Source organism: Microplitis mediator, chromosome 8 (assembly GCF_029852145.1).
Source record: "Microplitis mediator isolate UGA2020A chromosome 8, iyMicMedi2.1, whole genome shotgun sequence".
Lineage (NCBI taxonomy): Eukaryota > Metazoa > Arthropoda > Insecta > Hymenoptera > Braconidae > Microplitis > Microplitis mediator.
In genome coordinates, this window is record NC_079976.1 from 5,727,490 (window position 1) to 5,750,081 (window position 22,592).

At 30.2% G+C, this 22,592-nt stretch overlaps 1 long non-coding RNA gene across 1 annotated transcript; it reads left to right on the top strand.

Annotated features, from left to right (window-relative positions):
- Positions 1 to 21,886: 21,886 nt before the first annotated feature.
- On the top strand, positions 21,887 to 22,317 carry LOC130672724 (uncharacterized). The gene is made up of 3 exons (XR_008990762.1): positions 21,887 to 22,012; positions 22,090 to 22,212; positions 22,304 to 22,317. It is a non-coding gene; the product is annotated as an uncharacterized LOC130672724 (long non-coding RNA).
- Positions 22,318 to 22,592: the final 275 nt, after the last annotated feature.

The window sequence follows — 22,592 nt, forward strand, 5'->3', positions numbered from 1 at the left end:
AAGTATGGAAATTTTTTTGAAAATCGAGTGACATCGAGACCGAGATAAAATCAGTCGCTCGAAATTTTGTACAAAATTGTTTTTTTTTAACGATTTCATGAAATTGATGAGCAATATGAAATACTTGGGGCGTAATGAGCCATTGAAGAATTTTGGGGAGAATAAAAAAATTATGAAATTTTTTTAAAAATTAAGTGACAGAAATCAGAAAGAAAATCCGTTGTTCGAAATTTTGAGCCAAATTATTTTTTTAATGATTTCAGAAAATTTATTGGTAACATAAAATACTCGGGGCATAATTGGCTATTAAAGAAAATTGGAAAAGACACAAAAGTATGAAAATTTTTTTTTTTATGGAACTAAAAATTTTAGAGAACAAGTGCATTAGTAATTTCCATGTACCAATTTTAAACTCCTCACGGATGATAAGTGCTATCTTTCAACTTTTAATATGGAGATTTATATATTTTAATATAAGTAAATGTCAAATTATAGGAGAAACTAGAAATAGCGTAATAAAAATATTGGAAATGTGGCGATTATTGTAATATATTCTTATTTAATGTTTTTTATTTACTTACAATCACCCACATAAAAATTTTTAATTCAAATCTTTCAGAAATAATTCGCAAACTTATAAAAATATAATTATATTCAAATATTCAAGTAATTTAACACGTCGCCTCTGAATTTATTAAAAATAAAATATAATAATCTATTGAATTACTCAAATCTAATGAATATCGAATACCGAGTAATAGTGCGTCAATTCAAGTCACACAAAATTCCAAAAATTTCTTTTAAATAATTTAATTCAAATTTCGCAAAAAAATCATCTATTCAAATTTTTTTCCCGCCATTGAAAATTAATTTCAAATATTTACTATCAATTTTACAGTTATTTAATTAAAAAAAAAATTACTTATGTTCAAACCCGTTATTAAAAAAACAAAATTATTACCCCCCTCCCCTCCCCATCTTGTTTTAGGTTGAGGTTAAACAAAAATATTAAATTTAATTATTACCAACAAATAATAATATTTTTTTTAAAAATAAATATTATTGTTGTTGTTTAAAAATAAATATAAGCCCAGTAATTTGTTGAGATTAATCAGCGTCGGAATTAATTAGTTCCCGTGGGCTGTGCAGTAAAATGCCTTAAGTTGTTTTAACTGATGATTGATATAAAGACATTTGTTCTGGATGACATGAGGGTGTCGTAAACTTATTCCCTTTATGTTTATACGCACACACAATATTTTTTTATTTAGGTAACCTAAAAATCTCTGTATATATGTATGTGTAAAAATATATGTGTATATACATTACATGAAAACAAAGCAAAAAATATGTGTACAAGGTTGTAATACTCTACAGTATCATGAATTCATGCATAATTCAATGGATTGATAACTCGAGATATTTAAAGCTCAGACATTTTTATATATAAATGTATAAATATATGCATAAGTTTATATGTATAAAAGCATTGAGAGCCATTATGAGTATCATTAACCTCAAGCTGGAGAAAAAATAATCAAGTAATGGCGATTTTTACGCGCTAATAAATACATAGTCCGGCCAATTTAGATACTGAGTACAGGACTCACATCTCCGGTCTGATTTAAGTGCAGTACCCATCTTCCACTTCTCTTACAAATCCCGTTTAATGGATTTTAAATTCACAAATTTTTTTTAATAATTGACAAAAAAAATGGAAAAAATTTATTTTTATTGTTTTTAAATATTCGAGGAATAAATTTATACATATGAGACCGGGCAAAATAAGTCACAACATTTTTAATAGTTGCTGGGGTAAAGTGGGCCAGAATTTAAAAAAAAAATTTTTTTCTTCAATCAATTTTTCATGATACTGAAGTTAGCAGACAATTAAAAATTTTTGAATTTTTTTTTTCAACAATTTAATTTAAAAAAAAAAAAAAAAAAATATGCACATCTGTATACCCACATACATACAGTTGGATCTGAGCAGATATGACTATATATATTTGTATATGCTTGGATATAAGCATATCTGCATGGATATCAATTTTTATATCTGCTTATATATAGTTGGATCTGAGCAAATATTGTACTTATATATGCTTGCATATATGCATATATATACTTGGATATCAATCTTAATACATCTACATATATGCTTATATATGATTAGATCTGAGCACCCATACGAAAAAAATATATATCCGGGCAAATCTGGAATATGTCGCATATACGCAACATAAATATAAATATATGCCTCATATATGCAGATTTGCCCGGATATATCCGGATATATACTTTTTTCGTATGGGCAGATATAATTATATATGTTTATATCTAGCAAGATAAAATATTTGGATGTATTTGGATATAAACAGATATAACGAGATCCAGACATATCTGGTTGGATCCAAGCATTTTTTATCAGGCATATAAAAAATTAAAAAAACTATAGGTGCAATTTTTCAAAATATTTTTTTTTCCTTAATTGTTTTTCAAAAATTTTAAAATTATTAGACGTCAGTTAATTTCAGTCTCATAATTTTGAAAAAATATTTTAATATTACACTTGAAAATAAATTTTTTTATACGCAAAACTTTCAAGTGACGAACTTGCCCCATTAAAAAAAATTGTGACTGAGTACTTTTGAAAAAAAAATTTCTTTGTCTCATTTCGCCTCAATCTTCCCTATATAGGAAATGCAAATATGAATATATAATTGTTTTTTTTTTTTTTTGGTTGATAAGATTTTTTATTTGACCTTCCAACACATGAGTGTGTCGTATGACAACCGGTCATCAGGTGGGAATTGGCAAAAGCACCGCTTGGATTTGTTTCGCATCATTATCCGAGGTGTGGCATTTAGTATTAAAACGCGTAGGTGGTCCAAGGAACATGTAAGGCACGTGTGAACTATACTTTCTGTGATCCGAGGCGACAATTCGCACGACGTACATCAATTATGTACTAGACAAAATGACTAAATACAGCAATCAACAACTCAGCGGAAAGAAACTAAATAAGGAAATCTTTTACGGAATATTTATTTACATATATATGGGGGGAGGGCGGGTAAAACGGGACCGTCAAGGAAATAATGGATTATTTTTGAGCAACAAAAAATTTTATACGGCAAAGAAGACACCGCATGTATTTTTTGTGGCTAACAATACATTGAGTCTACAGAAAAATTAAAAAAAAAATTTTACTAAATTTTTGGTGGTCCGATTTGCCCACAGCCCCGTTTTATCTGTCCCTCTCTGTAGAGTTTATAATTTACAATTTACATATCGCCAACATTTACGGAGGCTCCATTACTGCCCATGACAATAAAAAAGTATATGATTTAAAAAAAAAAAAAATCATAGAAATTTTTTTTTATTGATAACAAATAATATATTTTTACTGTTAATAAAAAATATCAGATATATAAAAAAAAGTAAATGGCAAGGTAATAAATTTAAAATTTATTCATGGTGGTTTGGGCCACACACCGTCATTGTGATAGGTCACGGGTGCACTGACACACCCGGGATAGATTGCACAACGATAATTAAAGACGAGTCACGGTGATTGTCCGGTGATCTTGTCAAGAATCACATCAGTAGCTGGCTGCTTGTTGGTTCGATACTCTAAGACCTAAGAGAGCTAATACACACTCCGAACCAGCTACCACCAGAGACAGCAATTAAGATGATAGTGAATTTTATCTTTTAACGATCTCATCTTAATTATCATCGATTGTATATATTAAATATTGTTATTATTGTTGTTATTATTCCATACGGAAGTTATGTATAAATGCATGTAAGCATGTATTATACATTACATAACATAATAATTAATTAATAACGACTTTATTTATTATTGACAAGGGATTTTTTAATTTTTTAATACATCCCGAGACGAAAAATTCAAGTCTCTCTGAGTCTCTGAGAGTCTCTAGAAGGCTCGCTGAGTCTTGCTGAGTCTCTCTGAATCTTCCTGAGTCTCTCTGAGTCTCCATTTTAAAGACTCGCAGACAATCGTGTTTCACATGGTCTCTTTGAGTCTCCCAGAGTCTCTCATTCAGAGACTATGGAAGACTTAGACTATAAAATTTCCCAGCAAACATTAAGTCTCCCAACACGAGACTTAAAGAGACAACTTACAGACTGTAAAATATTTTAGCAAACATGTAGTCTTTCAACACGAGACTTGGAGAGACTAGAGACTGTAAAATTTCCCAGCAAACATTTAGTCTCCCAACACGAGACTTACAGAGACTAAAAACTGGGAATTTCCCAACAGCTTTAAAATTTATCTCTTCAACAAGGCCAAACAGTAACAAAAATTTTATAAGTAGGGTACGTTTATCTACAAACAATAGTGTATGTACATATAATAAAATTGGTACTACATTAGGCAGTAATATTTTTACACGTACAATATTTTCGTAGGTTGGTGTAAATTTGTAGGTTTGTGTCCAGAAAATAATATTTTAAAGATTCATTCCGAACTGAACCTTCGAATCGGATAGTTTGCTTGAAATATCAGTGGATATCGTGTTGTGTTTCACAGTGTTAAAAAAAAGTTCGTTTTAGTTTTTTGGATTAAAACCTTGCAAAAGTCTGTTATTAACGAAAAAGACATTTGCATTCCATCGAGCCCAGACGTTACAGCAGAAGTAGGGGATATTGTACTATAGTGAAATGGGGAAAATCTAAGTCTCAAACGAAGATTTTCCGATACATCAGTAAGTTATTAAAAATAGTAAAACTTGTAATATAACAAAATAATTTTTACAACTTCGTAAAGATTAAAAAAATTTTTTTTTTCTCTATTTTTTCTATTTATTTAATGAAATCTCTGTTCATATTCATAGGGTCTAAAGAAGAATTAGAAAAAATAAATGTTGGGGAAAGATGGGAACATCATTGATAAAGCAACAAGAAACTCGAAAAAAAACAATTCAACAAAAATATTGCAGAGAAAAAAAGTTTAAGTAAATTCAAACTATTATCTCAAAAAGCTTGTAAGCAAACTGAGAAATATTATAATGAAGAACTTTTATCGAGTTTACTTGAAAAAAATTGCGAAGATAAAGATAATTACACAGATGACGATGAGATAGTAGCCGATACAATTCGAGATGACAATAAAACATCAGAAATCGATGAAATCAGTAAATCATGTTATATTTCAGTTTCCGATAATAGTATTAGTACCACGTGCGAACTTTGTTCATCATTACCTGTAAGTAAGTATTTGCATTCATTTCTATAACAATAATTTATTATTGTTTATTTTCATTTTAATTTTTCATACATTTATTTATTTTAGCATTAGTCACTGCATAGGCTATCATGTGTATGGAACATGTTTTAAAATTTTAAAAGACTATATATTATCAGAAAGTATCTATTGAAAAAGCAAATAGTAGTGTAAGTAATGAGTAAAATAATAATGCATTATACTCCTGTATAAGAAAATTTTAATTAATTTTAAATGTAACATTTAATAATAAAAACTATTAATATAAAACTATATTGTATTTTTAATTATTTGTATAAAAATATTTTAAGAGTTGATCCTCAGTCTCTCATTCAGAGACTTTAAAACAGTCTCGCAGAGTCTCTCATTAAGAGATTCTAAAACAGTCTCGCCGAGTCTCTCATTCGGAGATTCTAAAACAGTCTCGCCGAGTCTCTCATTCGGAGATTCTGAAACAGTCTCGCAGAGTCTCTGATTCGGAGACTTCTATTACTTTAAAACAGTCTTCGGAAGTCTCTTCTTGAGAGATTCGTAGAGATCGAGTCTCTACGAGTCTCTGTGGCTGCCAACACAGAGACTCCCAGAGACTACAATAAGTCTCTCATTCAGAGACTCCAAGAGACTCTCAGAGACTCCGAGAGACTTGAATTTTTCGTCTCGGGATAACCCGTAAAAAAAATTTTTAAACCTGATTTCTGATTTAAAAATAATTTTCGGTCGCGCTTTTTTTTGTAATAACTTTCGAATTGTTGATATACAAAAATATGCACATGTAGAAAATTTTAAAAACTATAAGTGCAATTTTTTTAAATGATTTTTTTTTTTATATATCGGTTTGAAAAAAAATCCAAAAATTATTAGACGGCGGCTAACTTCACTATCATATAATTTTTACACAGAAAAAATGAATTTCTTGACGCAAAATATTTTACTTGCCTTAAGAAATTTTTCGCATTATGATTTGAAAATGAAAATTTTTTCGGGGTGAGAAAAAATTTTCTTGAGTCAAAAAAATATTTTGAAAGACAAACGTTTTCGAGAATCAAGTCAGAATTTTTTTGAGCCAAGAGAATTTGTCTTGATTAAAGAAAATTCGTCTTGATCGGAGAAATTTTCTACTTTATCTGCAAAAATTGAGGTTTTAAAAAAAAATTTCTTGAATCAAAAATGTTTACTTGCAATCAATAATTTCCTTTTGTGTAAGAAAATTTTTGTTTCCATTTCATAACGCAAATTTTTTTTGGCGCCAAAAAATTTTTTTTGTGTACTTGTCTCAAGAAATTTTTCGCACTATGAATGGAAAAAAAAAATTTCTAGTCCTAAGGAAATTTTTTTTTAATTCATAATGTGAAATATTTCTTGGATCGAGTAAAAATTTTTTACTGTACATAATTTTCAAGAAAAAAAAATTTTTCTCAGTACATAAATAGTCAGTAAAGTGGAGCAAAAATTTCGACTCGGTCAATAAATCATAAAAATGAATGAATGAATGAAAATATGCCGATGATGCAATCCAATAATTGAATAATTAGATGGTGCTATTGGAGTTGAATTAATCGTGAGTATGGGCGGGCAAAAGAGACAGGTAATTGTCGACACATTAACCCAGTAGACTTATTGGGTAACCACCTGGAGCACGCGCGATCATTCAGTGTTAAAAGTGAATTCACGCAGGCGCGTAACGTGAATCGCTATGGCCAATCCACGTCGCGTGTCTGCTATCAAAAGAGAGGGAATTATAAAAGTATGTATGTGTACCACAAGTATAACGTCATAAGTGTAATACATGTACTGCTGCACGCAAACGTTATGTGTGACACAAAAACACACGAGAGTGGGAAACTCTTTAATGCTACTTGTCGTTATTTGCGGACTTTACGGACACGCACTACCTTTTTGATGACATACCTTGCTATTAATATACATATACATATACATATATAGACACGTTCAACAGGTGCGGAATAATGTCTTAAAGCAAGTATTTACTCAGTTAATACTATTGTAATGTCAAGGCAAATATTTAATTACCGTATTTACTTATTTAACAACTCGTGTGTTAACGAATTCGTGGGTGAAAGAAATTTTTTTATTTTTTTTCGCCATGAAATCTTTTCGGAATTTCGTATTTTTCAGTGCATAGCAAAAATCTTAACGATTATCAAAATTTGTTGTTCCAAAAAAAATTTTATATGTATATTTTGAATATATGTAGTGTATTAATTTAGGGTGGGGGTATGCGAATATAATTCAAACATTCAAATTATTCATGTCGAATCGAATATTAATATTCGATTCAAAATTCGAATCGATCGATATCACAGTTTTCAAATAATTGGGAAAGTTTAAATTATTCGAAAATTTTCGAATTACTCGTGAGTTTTTAAATCATTCGAAGAGCTCTGAATATTCGTTAATTTCCGAATTATTCATCGAACTATTCGTTAATTTTCAAATTATTGTTTTTTTGCAATTATTCGAAAAATTAAAGTAATCGTCAATTTTTCGAATAATCCGCGAATTTTCGAATTATTCAAATTATTTATTAATTTTCAATTTATTCGTGAATTTTCGAAATATTAAAAAATTCTGAGTATGTAAATTTTCGAATTATTCGAACTATTTGTTAATTTCCAAATTATTCGTAAGTTTTTTAAGTATCCCAAAAATTTCAAGTATCCGTTTATTTTCTACTAATTCAAAATTTTATGTGCAAAGTTTGGACCAAATATTTGAATTATTAAGTAAAAAACTACAAATAATTCGAATTTTTTCGGTAATTCGAATAATTCAAAAATTTGCGAACGACTTTTGAAAAAGTGACGAATAATTCCAAAAGATCGATAACTTTCGAAAATTTGAAAACTGACGAATACCGGAATTTTGATCATAATTCGAATCCCCTGAAAAATTCAAATTTCGAATCGAACAGTGATTCAAATTTTCATAAATTTTTCGTTCCTACAATTGCAAAATTTCGACTCGAGTATGAAAATTCAAAATCGTTGATTTTATCAATTAAAAATATAATTATTAGGTGTCTATTGATTATTAATTTTATTGGATTAATTTTATCTATGGGAAAATGATAAAAGATTGATAGACTGATAGCCTGTCATGACAAAGTGATTGGAGATATGTTATTTGATTGGTTAGTTGTTGAATATGGTCCCATGGTGGTCCGATCGTGACCTAACCTGTTGTCTGTATCCTAGTGTAAGCAAAGTCTCTTCTTGCTCTTTACTTATTTGCGCACCTACACTCTACTAGTTCTCCAGAGAGTAGAGACAGTATCTCTGCTCGTTTGGGAAGATGCCCAATAGACAATCATTTCCTGAATCTCAATGAGCCATCAAATTACTCAAGTCTTCAGGCGGTTTTAAAATTGACCAATGAATTTATGAAAACTTTATGGGAAATATTGAAATATATAAATTTCATACTTTTTATTTTAAATATTTTTATTTTATTTTTTGTTGATTTTTATGCTGTAATTTTGGTTAAAACATAATTCACGCTATTGAAACAATTTTTAAGGAATTTTACCATGAGACCGATAAAAATCGTTTAAATCGATGGATCACGTTTTAAAATCTTTAGTTAAATGCCCGTGAGATTATTTTTTTTACTCATCTTATCTTAAAATTTTTTTTTTTTTTTTAAATTTATTTTATTATTTTTTTTTTGCGAGATCAAACTTCGACGCCTCTTCGATGCTCATTCGTGGGTCGTTCCACCGGTACTTGAATTCCCTTGCATCACTTATTCTTTTTTATTCATTCGTATTTTTTAATTTTATTTTCATTTTTAATGTGCGGGCGTAGAGAAAAGGACGAGGGTAAAAAAGAATTAAGGACGTGCACGTGGCAAAAAATTAAATTTTTGTATTTTATTTCAAATCTGATATTTAGTCAAAATTTTTATTAAATGTAAGGGAGAGGGGCAAGTTGCTCCCACGGTCAAAATTTTTAATTTTTTTGGGTGACCATCTTGTCCTTTTTTGCCTGCATTTTTTAATTATGAGCAAAAAGGAAACTGTGGAGGAAAGGACGAGAGGGTAAAAAAAAATTAAGGACGCGCACGTGACAAAAAAATAAATTTTTGAATTTGGTATTTTTTCAAAATTTTTATTAAATATGAAAAAGAGGAGCAAGTTGAACCCATGGTAAAATTTTTATTTTCGAATTTTCAATTTTTTTTGGTGGCCATTTTGCCCCTCTGGCGGGAATTTTTTAATGATGACCAAAAAAACTGTAGATTGTCTGAGTGATAAAAAATTAGAGATTGTAATGAGAAGTGTAAATAAGAGATGTAATAAATATATAAATATATAAATAATAAGTGAAATTAATAAATTTGAAGAGACAGAAAATAAAAGAGACAAGAGATATAAAGATGAGATGAGAAGGAAAAGCAGTACACAGAGGGATAAAGAAAAAGAATACGGGACCTGAGAGTAGGGTCACGAGGATTTCATTTGACGGAATAACGTAGCGTTTAAGAACCAGTACCGTTACCATACTGTTCTCTGGCTCGCTCTTCACTGAAACCTTTAGTTCCTTTTATTTTTATTTTTTTATCCTTTTTAATGTGCAAAAAAAATAATAATAAAAAATAAAGACGGACCCAGGGGACTTAACTCTTTTTGCTTTTTTACTCCTCCGCACACATTGGATGGATTTCAAAGAAAGCTTTCGGGCATTGATTTTAAGATAGTGATTTAATCATGATTGAAAACTTAATCAATTATTTATTTTTTTTATTAAATTAAATCTTTTTTTTAATAATAAATATTATTTTTACAGGGAATTTTTATTTTGATAGCCAATATCTTGCGAAATATTAAAAGTAAACATGAAAAGGGCCGGAAGATGGGGGTGGGGGTGAAAAATTGAGAGACATTTTTTTTCACGTCTTTTTTTTTGTTTTTTCAAAGTGGTCGATGTAACAAATAGTCGAAAAAAATCAAATGGGCAAAATGACCACCCCCCTAAATAGAAATAAAACTAGAATAATTTTAAAAAATTGTTGATCTATGAAGATCCAGTTAGGTTCATATAGATCTCTATGGATCTAAAATTTTGAATTCCTTTTTTTTAAGAGGGACCACTAGTGTGATCGCCTGAATGAAAGATGATGTTAGGGAATTTTTTGAAAGAAAATTACTGCATGGAATGTTCTAATGATTGAAGGTTATATTTGTAGATATGTAATGAATACAAGATAAAATTTTTGGACCAAAAAATTCCAAATTCAGTGACTTATTCACAATCTCCCAACGGTCCAAAAAAAAGTCCCCCCACTGCTGCAGTGACAGCGACTTTCACAGTACCGGAAATCAAAAAAACCAAAAAGTTTAATAAACTAGAAGGTATTTTCTGTACCATGACCCTCGGGCTAAAACAAAATTGAAATTTAACAAAATGGCGGAGTTTTAAAAAAAAGTTTCAAATTTCGCGCGAAAATTTGATGACTTTTGACCTGCCAAAATTACATTTTTGAGTCGATCGGAAAACCGGAGGTTTACAGTACGTAGAAACATATATGAAAGAAGCTGCAATCCGAGTCAAATCAATCGGATAATTTGTCTTTGAGTTATAACTTCAGCAATTTTTGAAAATGTATTTTCGAGAACCGATAAGCGGCTGCTCTTCATGGCTGTAATTAAAAAAAACTATTCGAGATTTCCTTGAAATTTTGGGATGTTATTTTTGAAGCTATAGACTATCGGAATGTGAAAAAAAAATTGATGTTTTCAAATTTCACACTAGTGGTCCTCCAAGAAAAGTTTTCCAAAAATTTTGAATTTTTTAAAAAATTTGCTGTAGATTTATGTAGGCTTCCATAGATCTAAATAAAATGAGATCTAATATCGATTTTAGATCTCAGTTGATCAAATTTTTTTTTCTCGACTCTAATAATAATAATAAAGAAAAATAATAATAATAGTAGTATGATTTGATTGAATATAAGAGAAGAGGTAACAAATAAATAGAATTAAATTTTTTACACGAAAATGAATCCCAATAGATGCACTCATGGGCATTGAGTATCTACTGTAGCTCCTGCTAACGAGTGCGCATACAAAATCAACACGATTCGTTGACGTCGTGCTGCTGCGCCTACACGACGCCCCGGGAATTCACTCCAAGACCCAGTTTCTCACGGATTTCATCTACGTCACTTTTATTTAATACTTCCTCATTTTACCCTTATTTTCCTCTCTCACGCTTAGAAAAAAAAAAAAAAAATATTTTGAATATTTTGCCATTACTTATATATAAAAAACAAAGACTCCATCTCCGGGTGTAATGAAATTTTTTGATAAAAAAAAAAGTAAATATACAAAGCTGGTTTTTGCCCTCAAGGTGTAAAACAATTCATTACAATGTGACCTATAACCTCAACATGACCTCTAAGTACGCGAGTCGTTTATAACCATAAGTACTTTGATGATCCCGCGAGTTAAAAAAAAATTTAATAAAATAATTCGTCAAAAATTTTTTTTTATTTTTTGTTATTAAACTTTAATATAAATATATGTATACATATATAAATATATAGACGAAATTTATTTCCTATCCGGACGATTGAACTTCTGCCCAAAGGCAGATCACGACCTATGAGCGAGTTTGTAACTGAGATCGGTAGATCACTACCGATGTAGATCGGTACATAGTATCATATTGTATGTACATATACTTATATATATATGGATGTATATATGTATGCTGGAGGCAGTAAAAAGGAAATTCACTCCCTTGCTCGACTGCTTATAAACTCGAATCGATCTCTTACCGATAACTTGCTGATAAAATAATGCCGGATGTTAAACGATACTCGTAAGTGTATTTCTACTACTTATTGTGTCTTACACGGTGGCCTATATTCTTTATTACATCATATATATGTTACTTATTATTACATATTTATTTTTGAAAATGGTTCCCCATAAATCTTAAAGCAAAGCCTATAAAAAAATCCATATGGTTTACTATAGGATTGCAGCATAGATCCCGATATAGATTCTTATATGGGTTTTGATGGGGACCTACACCATGTCCAATCTACATGGGAGTCGTATGGAATCCCATGTGGATTTTTACCTCGATTTCCTATGGGAATCTGCACCATGTCAAAATAGGAATCCAGGTACCCACAGTTTCCTATGTGGATTTTCCATATGGGAATCCACCCATGGTTTCCTACATGGGTTCTTATATAACTTTACATACTCCTATACCCTATCAAAAAATCCATGTCGAATTGCATGGGAGCCCATAGGAATCCATATAGGAAAGTATGGATTTATGTAAGAATCCATAGAAATTAATATAAAAGTGTATGGGTGTATTTAAGAATCCATGTCAGAAACCATGGGATCTTACCATATGAGAAATCCACATAGGAAACTGGGTACCTGGATTCCCATTCTGACATGGTGCAGATTCCCATGGGAAATCGAGGTAAAAATCCACATGGAATCCCATACGATCCCCATATAGATTTGGTATGGTGTGGGCTCTCATAGGAACCCATGTAAGAATCTATATCGGGATCTATGCTGGATTCCTCTTGGAAACAATATGGGAATCTATACGAAAACGCCATATCGGAACCCACATAGGAATCTAGGCTAGATTTCCATATGGATTGTTTCGATAGGGTAATAATTCCTATGGATTCTTATATCAACCCATACTTCCTATATGGATTCTTATGGGTTCCCATGCAATCCCACATGGATTTTTTTTATATGGAAAGCAAATTTTATCTACCAAGTGCTGAAAATTGGACTTTGGACCTGGGCAGAGGATTAAATTTTTACGCGGGAAATTTGAATTCGTTTGAATTAATTGGCTTTTCAACAACCAGGGGGTTTTATTGGCAAAATTTCTCTTTAGCACACAAAATTATTACAATTCATCTGGATCGTCTACGTTTTTTTGCTCTGACAAAAAAAAAAATTTGTTACTGTTAAAAAGAACTGAAACTTGGGAACAGATAAGCGACTTGCCAACCGGCAATTTCACAACATAACCTCTCAAGGTGGTAAAACACTCGAAAATCAATAAGGATAAAAATTAACACACTCTAACCCCCATAATTTATATCTGCCGTCTGTAGCCGTATCCTCGCCCTCCTGTTACTCATCATCATCATCATCATCATCATCTTTTGTCTTTTAGTCCTGAAGTTGCAGACTCAAGTTGGGTAAAAGATATTTCTGGCGTTGTTAATATCAACATTATTACTTTAGTCCAGCCCTCTTACGGCTCGCGGCCGCATTATGGGTGGCCACACTGTAATTTGGCAGCAATATAAAGGCGTTCGCGTCGCCTACCCATGAAAGTAATACACTTATATATACATAAGAGTATTGCGGGTGCGCATTTATATTGTTGTGTTGTATATATTTATTATTTATGATTGTGATTTTGTGAGTTGAAGCACCTTCATAACAGCATTGTCCTATAAAACAGTTTAAAACATCAACTTAAAATGAAAATATGAGCACCATGAAAAAATGGCTAAATTATACATGACTAAATGACCTGATTTATGTTAAAAGCTTTCGTACTTATATTACTCTTTACTCATACTTTTATATTCTCTTATATATTTTGCAGTACTATTGCAAAGCATTATTTTGCCTATAGTCATTTAAAAGCTTAAGCTACAAATGCTACTTTTAACATCATATATATATATGTATAACTTGTTTGCTAAGTTGGTAACATTCCTACCCCACCCTAATTACTCATAAATTTAATGGATATTTTTTATTATTTATCATATATATTTATTTTTTTTAAATTGTACCATAGTTATGGGGTTGGATGTATAGTTAATATGTAGTGTGAACTGTTATAAAATAAATTCTTCAGTTTATGAGAATATTTATGAGTCAGTAATAAAAATAATTGAAATGTATATAAATTTTTTAATGATAAGTAAATAAAATTTTTTTTTTTGATGCAAAATTTATAAAACCACAAACTTGGGGTGAGGGGGGGGTAGATTAGGTGATTTTTTAAAAATTATAACATGAATTAAATTATGGGGCAAAATGGACAAGACAAAGAGCGCATTTTGCTGCGGCTTGAACGTAACCAACAATGATATGAAATCTGGTTGACTAAATATAAAAATAAAAAAATTTTTGCTGTAAAAATGTGAACCGCCCAAAATAAAATATTCGAAATTCGTGACAAAAAAAATGTCTGTATAGGAGTAACAAAAGTAACTGGCCATCCACGTCGCCCACGAATATTTTCTCAAATTTATGCCTAATAAAAATTAACCAGACCCTTGACTCGTCCAGAGTCTTTCTATATGCGGTTACGCGATTTTTAACGACAAGGTGGCCCCCGCCTGTCTGTCCGTTTCACCCGTCCATCCTCTTGCGTACCTTCTTTTCGTGCGTTCGTTTGTTCATCATCATGCGTTCCATATGCGTTATTTCATTTTCATCCACACACTTACAGACAAATATATATATAATACCATAAGAAATATACATAATAATAACCGCTCTCTTTAAAATACATCTCGTCTCCATTCTCTCGTCTCTCTTAAAAAAAAAAAATTATATATACTCCGTAATGTAAAAGTGAGTAGAGCCGCTAGCCGCCTATACATACACATATATGTATATATATATTTGCAGTCCAAAAAAAAAACCGCCGTGATTTACCGTCGAATCGCCATTTTGACTTTTTATTTAGCACAGCGACGTTTTTTTTATTACTCTCTTCTTCTTAAAACGACCAGACGATTCTTCTATATGTCCATTTAAGAAGTCGAAAAAAAAAAAATTCAAAGTTATTAATATGTTAATATAGATCTATAACACTATGATATAATATTTATTTCATCTGATTTAAAAAAAAAAATTTTTTTTTTTGGTTATTTATTTATTTTATTATTTTTTAGCCTGGTGTTATTTACTATGTTAATAGGCACTTTGGTTAAGCACAAATTTATGCTAAAAGCTGAGATCTTATCATTATCATTATGATTATTATTATTATTATACTGGCACATGTGCGTGTTACGAGTAGAGAGACACTGACAGGTCTTGGCAGTTTTAAAACGAGTCTTTGATCACATAAAAACCAATAAGATCAACATATACTTAAACCCATGTATATCTATATACATACTAGCCATCATGATAATTATGTTATCAATTTCGATAAAATTGTAACAACTGAATTATTTTATAATTATATCTAATTTGAATAATTTATATTTATTTATAATTATATGTATTATAAATAATGTGTTTATATAATTTTTTTTATTATTTTATTATTGATTTATTTTTATGCTGGGAGACTTTCAATTTTTTTCTGTGTACGGTTGAAAAATTTTTTATAAATAAAATGGAAATGATTGCGCACTTAATTCGGCGATTTGGATCGTGAATATTAATATCAAAATATGTAGCAAATGAAGCAAAAGTCCCGTACAAAAAAAGTATATATCCGAGATATATACGGGCAAAATTGAATATATATCTCATATATGCGGCATACATTCAAATTTGCCCGAATATATACGGATATATACTTTTTCCGTACGGGATTAGCTTCACAATAGGTAATTTTAATTTTTTAAATACCTGAGAAAAAAAAATTTAGACCTAATTGGAATTAATCAGATTTACCAGGATCAGATTTTTCCAGAATTAAGATTTACTTTTATCAGATTAGATTTATTTAAACTAATTTAGAACTTTGAATACCTCTTCATATTTATGAAAAGTTTTGAAAAATTTTTTTTTTTATAAAGCTTTGAAATCTTCATATATGCTTCACATATATCGATATATGCTCTATACATCCTCTATACATACTCATATAAGCCCATATATTCTTCAAATATGTCCACACATGCTTCATATATACCCATGTATGTTTCAAAAATACTTCATATGTGATACGTATATGCTTCCATACATACTTTTATATATGACGCATATTTGTTCCAGATATACTCTAATATATATTTTCTATATATGCCTCATATATGTTCCATATATGCTTCACATATATCCAAACATGCTTCATATGTTCCCATATATGCTTCAACAATACTTTATATGTGGTACGTATATGCTTCCATACATACTTTTATATATGACGCATATTTGTTCCGGATATGCTCTACATATTTTCTATATATACCTCATATATGTTCTATATATGCTCCATATTTGTTCCATATATATTATATATCACTTCCACATATGCTTCATATATGTCATATATTCTCATATACACCCATATATGCTTCATATATACTTCATATGCGGTACAAATATGTTTCCATGCTGCTTCATATATATCCATATATGCATATATCTGATCCATATATGGTTCATATATGATCCATGCGTTTCATATATATTCATATATGGTTCATTCATATATGGTTCATTCATATCCATATATGCTCCCTATATAGATATATATGATTTTTTTTCTCAGGTTTAAAAAAAAAATAGAATTTTTTTTTTGCCAAAAAATGGTGTTTCATATCGCCCTACTTTTTTCTATATATTTATAATACGCAAGGTGGATAAATATATAAATTGTTTATAGTGGCAACAAAGTAACAGTATATTCAATATTATAAACAGTGTATACTTGAACAGTATAATTATTTGACAACAGACACCATATGTTTACCAGATACCAGTAACTACCTTACAATGTAACAAGTTGTAGGTCGTACACTTAAACTTGAGTTCGAGAATAATAGAGTTTATATGTACAATTTCCTTCCAAGTTTCGTACAATGACGTCCAAGGACTAACTGACAACATAATAAAATTAGAAAATTTTATTTTTCCTTACACTCTGCAAGGTGAGAGCTGTAGATTTTACGAACTTATATACATTTTAAAGTATATGTTCTCACGAATATATAAAACATATGGTTTTCATCAACCAGCCACCGTCAAAGGCCAGTAAAAGTACATGTTAAGAAAATTTACCGTAAAAAAAAATATATAATTTTTTTTTTTTTAATTTTCTCTTCTGTAAAATTTATAATTTTAAGAATTTCTTAAATTATTTATATTGATAATTATTTAGACAATTAAAATTTTAGGGGAGACAAAAATTATTTAATTAATTAATTAATTAAAATAAAAATTTTTGTTAATTAAAAAATAGTTTATATTTAACTGAAATAATTTTTTATTTAAATTTATTTAAATTTAAAAAAAAATTCTTCATATAAAAGTATCAGTTAATATATTCACTCCAAAGTCTTAATTACTAAAAAATTTCAAAATAAAAAATTTCAGTTTTTATTTTTTTTGATATTTTTTTTTTTTGCACACACGTTAAAAGGGACGTGAAAAAAAAAGATTACGGCGTCAACGGCGGCGCTCAGAACACAACCACCCGGTCTCGACACCGATCTTATCTTTTCTGTGCCGCGAGAATCGACGTGTGTGCAAGAGTATAAAGAGAAGAGAAGAGAGGATAGAGAAAATAAAATAAATGAAAATAAGAATAAGAAAATAAAGGAGAAGAGAAGAGAAGACAAGAGTGTGTCGACTATAACGTAAACGGGAAACAGGAACGAGGTAATCCGAGAAGACTCGTATCGGCTTTGTCCTCATGTATGCTCTAGTCAACTCGCACGATCTACCTGTCAATTTAACCATTTAGCTATTGGATATTAAATAGTTGTGAGCTAAATAAATAGAACGAAATTATATTTTAAAAATGAATAAATTATAACTATAGATACTATGTAGAGAAAACTAGGGTAATGGATCCTAGATTTAAAAAAAAAATTTATTTTCAAATCTGAACAATTATTTATTTTAATACTGACCTATTTAACTTCAAATTCAGTTTTTTTCAGTTCACAAAAAATAAGAAATTTATTTCAAACTTTTTTAGTGACCATATTACCCCAAAGCCTTATACTTTTTTCCACAAATCGTCACTAAGCATTTTTTAACAATAGAAATTTTTTGGACTGGACAATTTGTTTCCAACCCCTAAATAATGAATCATACATAGAAACAGAGGATTTATTGGCGAGAGAAAAATTTTTCATTATAAAATGAAAACAAAAATTTTCCCGCCCTAAGAATATTTTTTTCTCGCTCTGAAAAAATTTTCATGTTCAATTCATAAGCAAAAATTTGATAGGGCAAATAAAAATTTTTTTCGCCAAGAAGTTCTTTTTTTCTGCGTATCTGGTAATATAAGAAAATCGGCCTTAGATGCTCTATAAATATGATCCACATATGACCATATATCTTTTATATGTGCCCATATGTGATTCATGTGTGTTTTATGCATGCATGATATATGAAGCATATATGAAACATAGATGATTCCTATATATTCCATGAATGCTTTCTATATGTTCTATATATGATGCGTATTTATTCCATATATGATGCGTATTTGTTCCATACATACTCCATAAATGATGCATCATGTATGTTTCATATATACTCCATATATGCATCATATGTGATCCATATATACTTCATACATGTTCCATATATGCTTCATTTATGTTCAGTATTTGATTCATGTGTACTCCATATATGATTCATATGTGCTCCATATATTCTTTATATATAGAGCATACATACTTCACATATGTTACTTTTACATTAAAATATGTATGCAGTAGACGAAAAAGAATCTAAAAAATCTAATAGAAAAAATAAAACGCTTAAAGAACGAAATATGGTAAAGTAGTTTAAAAATTGAAAAATAAAAAAAAAATAATAAGAAAGCCGGTGTCCATGTTCGGACGCGTTTTATCGGCGCCGACGGCGATAAAATCCTTAAGGAGCGTTCCCTACTTGAACGCTTATCGACCACGTAGGTCCTAACATTATATATAGATATATATATATATATACATATATAAGAAGAAAGAAGAACGCAACGTATCCTCAAGGCTTCCACTTGTGTTGATATTATTCAAATATCTTAATAGCTTGAGTACTTGATACGTTAAACAACGTGAGTCGATGAGGAGAATGAGATGTATATATATATGTTAGGTGTGTATAGCTATATACCTATACTTATTTGTATATGCATGCACACGGTAGTGCTCTTCTTATAATTATTATACAAAATAAACTGATACGCGACTGTTTGTATGCGCATATACAATTATCAACCGGTTAAACACACTTGTTGTTAATGCGCTCATCTATTATTCAATATTTTATTTTTCACAAGACATTTTTTAATTTTTACTTTGTTTGTCTAAAGGCATGAGCGGCTGGTTTATTATTAGAGGGGAAGGAGAAAAATGGGTCTCCCTAAAAAAAATTTCAATAGCAAGTTCTTTTTTTTTAGTCCCCACATAAATATTCGGTGCCTCAATAAACCAGCTTTGAAAAAAATTCAATCTGGGGTAAAATGGACTTGATAAAAAATTTTTGTTCGCTTGGATTTTTCCAATAATGTTCAAACTGCCCCACAGTAATCGTAGCAAAATTTTGACGGCCCATGTCACCCCACGTTAAATTTAGTCTCACAGCTCATTCATAAATAAAAATGATAATAACCAGAAAAAAATTTAGTTCCCATGCATTTTTGTAGTGTCTGGTCATCAGATGTTGCCAACTGCATTACCTGGCTAAAACCTGATGTGTAACACATGTAGAACATACTTTGCCAATACTATCGCTCAAGTACCAGTCATACCTGCACCTGATAAACCTAGACAAAAGAAAGCAACAACTACCCGTCCCATCATAAAATAGCCGACCGATTCCAGTCCCACAGCTCAGACCCAGACTGAGACCAAGACCAAAATCTTTAAATCCCATCCATATGTTCAAAAGTTACTCGCATTGTCACTACACATGTCTCACCTCTAAAATAATATTTCCGTCAAACATTATATTGCTTAGACCTGAACTAGGTGCAACCTCCAATAAAACTATTGACCAGTTTCGTCTAAAAATTTATTTTCAATGTTATGTCAAAAAAAAAAAAAAACGTGTTACCATCTGGAGATGTGGACATGACAGTCATCGGTTATGCTCGCTAAATATATATGTATGTATGTATGTATATATGAAGCAAAAAGAAAGTTAACGTCACCTGATTTATCATCGTAGGCACTTGGACGTTTACATGTCGCACGTGCCGGCCATATGTATAATGTCGTGTTGAAGTTTATACTTTCAGACACGTTCACACTCAAGTCAATCGTCCAAGTTTCGAAGAATAACTTTGCTGGCTAGGCGTATAACTGATGATTATATGCCTCCGAGCATAGAGATTTTGTTTCTTTGTATATATATTATATATACATATATATACATTGGACATTTAATGTCTATGAAATAAAGTCTGAGATCATCAACTGATGATTTCACTTATTCAAACAATACTGTACATACTTTTAAATAATAAATACATACATCATTGTATTAAGTTCAAATTTTATCTGTTTATGATTCAAACTTATATGTATGTAATTAATATAAATGTACTTGGTATTTATTGAATACATCGTTGCTTCAGTATATTGTTCAAATTTGTATTTGCCCAGTCGTGATGTGATATTGTGTCACTTTGGGACTATGTTCAAATTCTGACGTCAAATGAAGTGAGTGACAGTAGAGCATGAATAGAGATTTTATTTTAATGACTGTTTACTTTAGATACTAAGTTAATACGCAATCGCAGTGTGTACGGTAATTGTTGTTGTATTTTATGTACGGAAATGTAAGCACGCTGTGAAGATTGTGATTAATTGATCCGGGCAATAGTTGATGGATTAATTAACAGACTTTTTTGGTAACTAATTGGTTGGGTTGGTAAATACTGTTGTTGTTTGTTGACACAACACCAAATATAGTTCTCGAAAGTTAAGTTTGTTTAATAGGATTATCTGTGAGGTAAATGGTCCAATTACTGACATTATGATGAATGAAATGGGTTCATTTCAAATTTTGAAAATACTTTCTTTTTTTTGTCGAAATTTGTTCATTTCTGTAGATTACGACTTTGAAAAAAATTCAAATAGTTCTAATTTTTTGAATAATTCAAAATTAACGAATAGTGCAAAAACGTACGGATAATTTGAAAATTGAAAAAATTTTTGAGTTATTCATTAATTCTGATATGATGAAAAAACGTGGTGTTAAAATAAACTTACACCGGTGTAGTGGTGAGAGATAGCTCAGTTAAATTTTTGAAAAAATTCATTCTAACACGTTTTCAAAAAAGTTAGACGTATAGAACTTTTTTGAAACGAATTTTTCTTAAACTGAATGTTCGTCATTTGAAAAAAAAAAAAAAAAATAGAACAAGTAAAATAAATTAAGATTTGACGATATATACACAGAAAAAAAGATTTCTTAGCGCGAAAAACTTTTACTTGTTCCATGAAATTCTTTACATTATAAATTGAAAACGACAATTTTCTTGGTGCGATAAAAAATTTTTGAGTCGAAAAATTTTATCTAGTTCTGAGAAAATTTTTCAATTCGACTTCTAATACTTGAAAAATAAGACTGCTTATTTTTTAACACCGCCCGCATGGAAAAATATACATGTGAAAATTATATGCAACATATATGTCACCTATATAACATATATGTGCGCAAAAAAAATATGTCAACTAAATTTTCAGATAAATGTATACATAGATGAAAACATAAATGCTTACATAAAATTACACTTACACCGGTTTTTAACAGTGTAATTATATTCGATTCGACATAATGAATTCGTGGTAATAATTTTTGACTATCTAGGACTATTCAGAAAAAAAAAAAAATAAAATTTTGAGAAAATATGGAATTTTTTTAGCGGGAAATTAAAAACATTTATTCCATTGCTGTATAATGAATATCATTAATAAATATATAAAAATCTCAATCACAAATGAATTCCATTGCTTATTCATACAAGGTCAACACCTGATGCACAAAGGTAACATCCTGGAACAATTAACGTTTAAGTTTAACGTGTCGACGTTACAATATCCAATGAAGTGAATAAAGTGGTCATTTTGTCTACATAGATTCATCCACAGCCATCGATTCGTCTTCGTCTTGGTCTTGGACTTGGTCTTGGACTTGGTCTTGGTCTTGGTCTTGGTCTTGGTCTTGGTCTTGGTCTTGGTCTTGGAATCATTGAATGCGTACATGCATCGCTTACATAGTATTATATATATAGTACGTACATATCCTCACACACAATCTCATGCATCATCAATTTATGCAGAACAATTCAACGACAACAGGGCATTAAGACCCGTGATCGTGGTACGATCAGTGTGTAGTGGTTCAAAGACCTTACCGCGACGCACT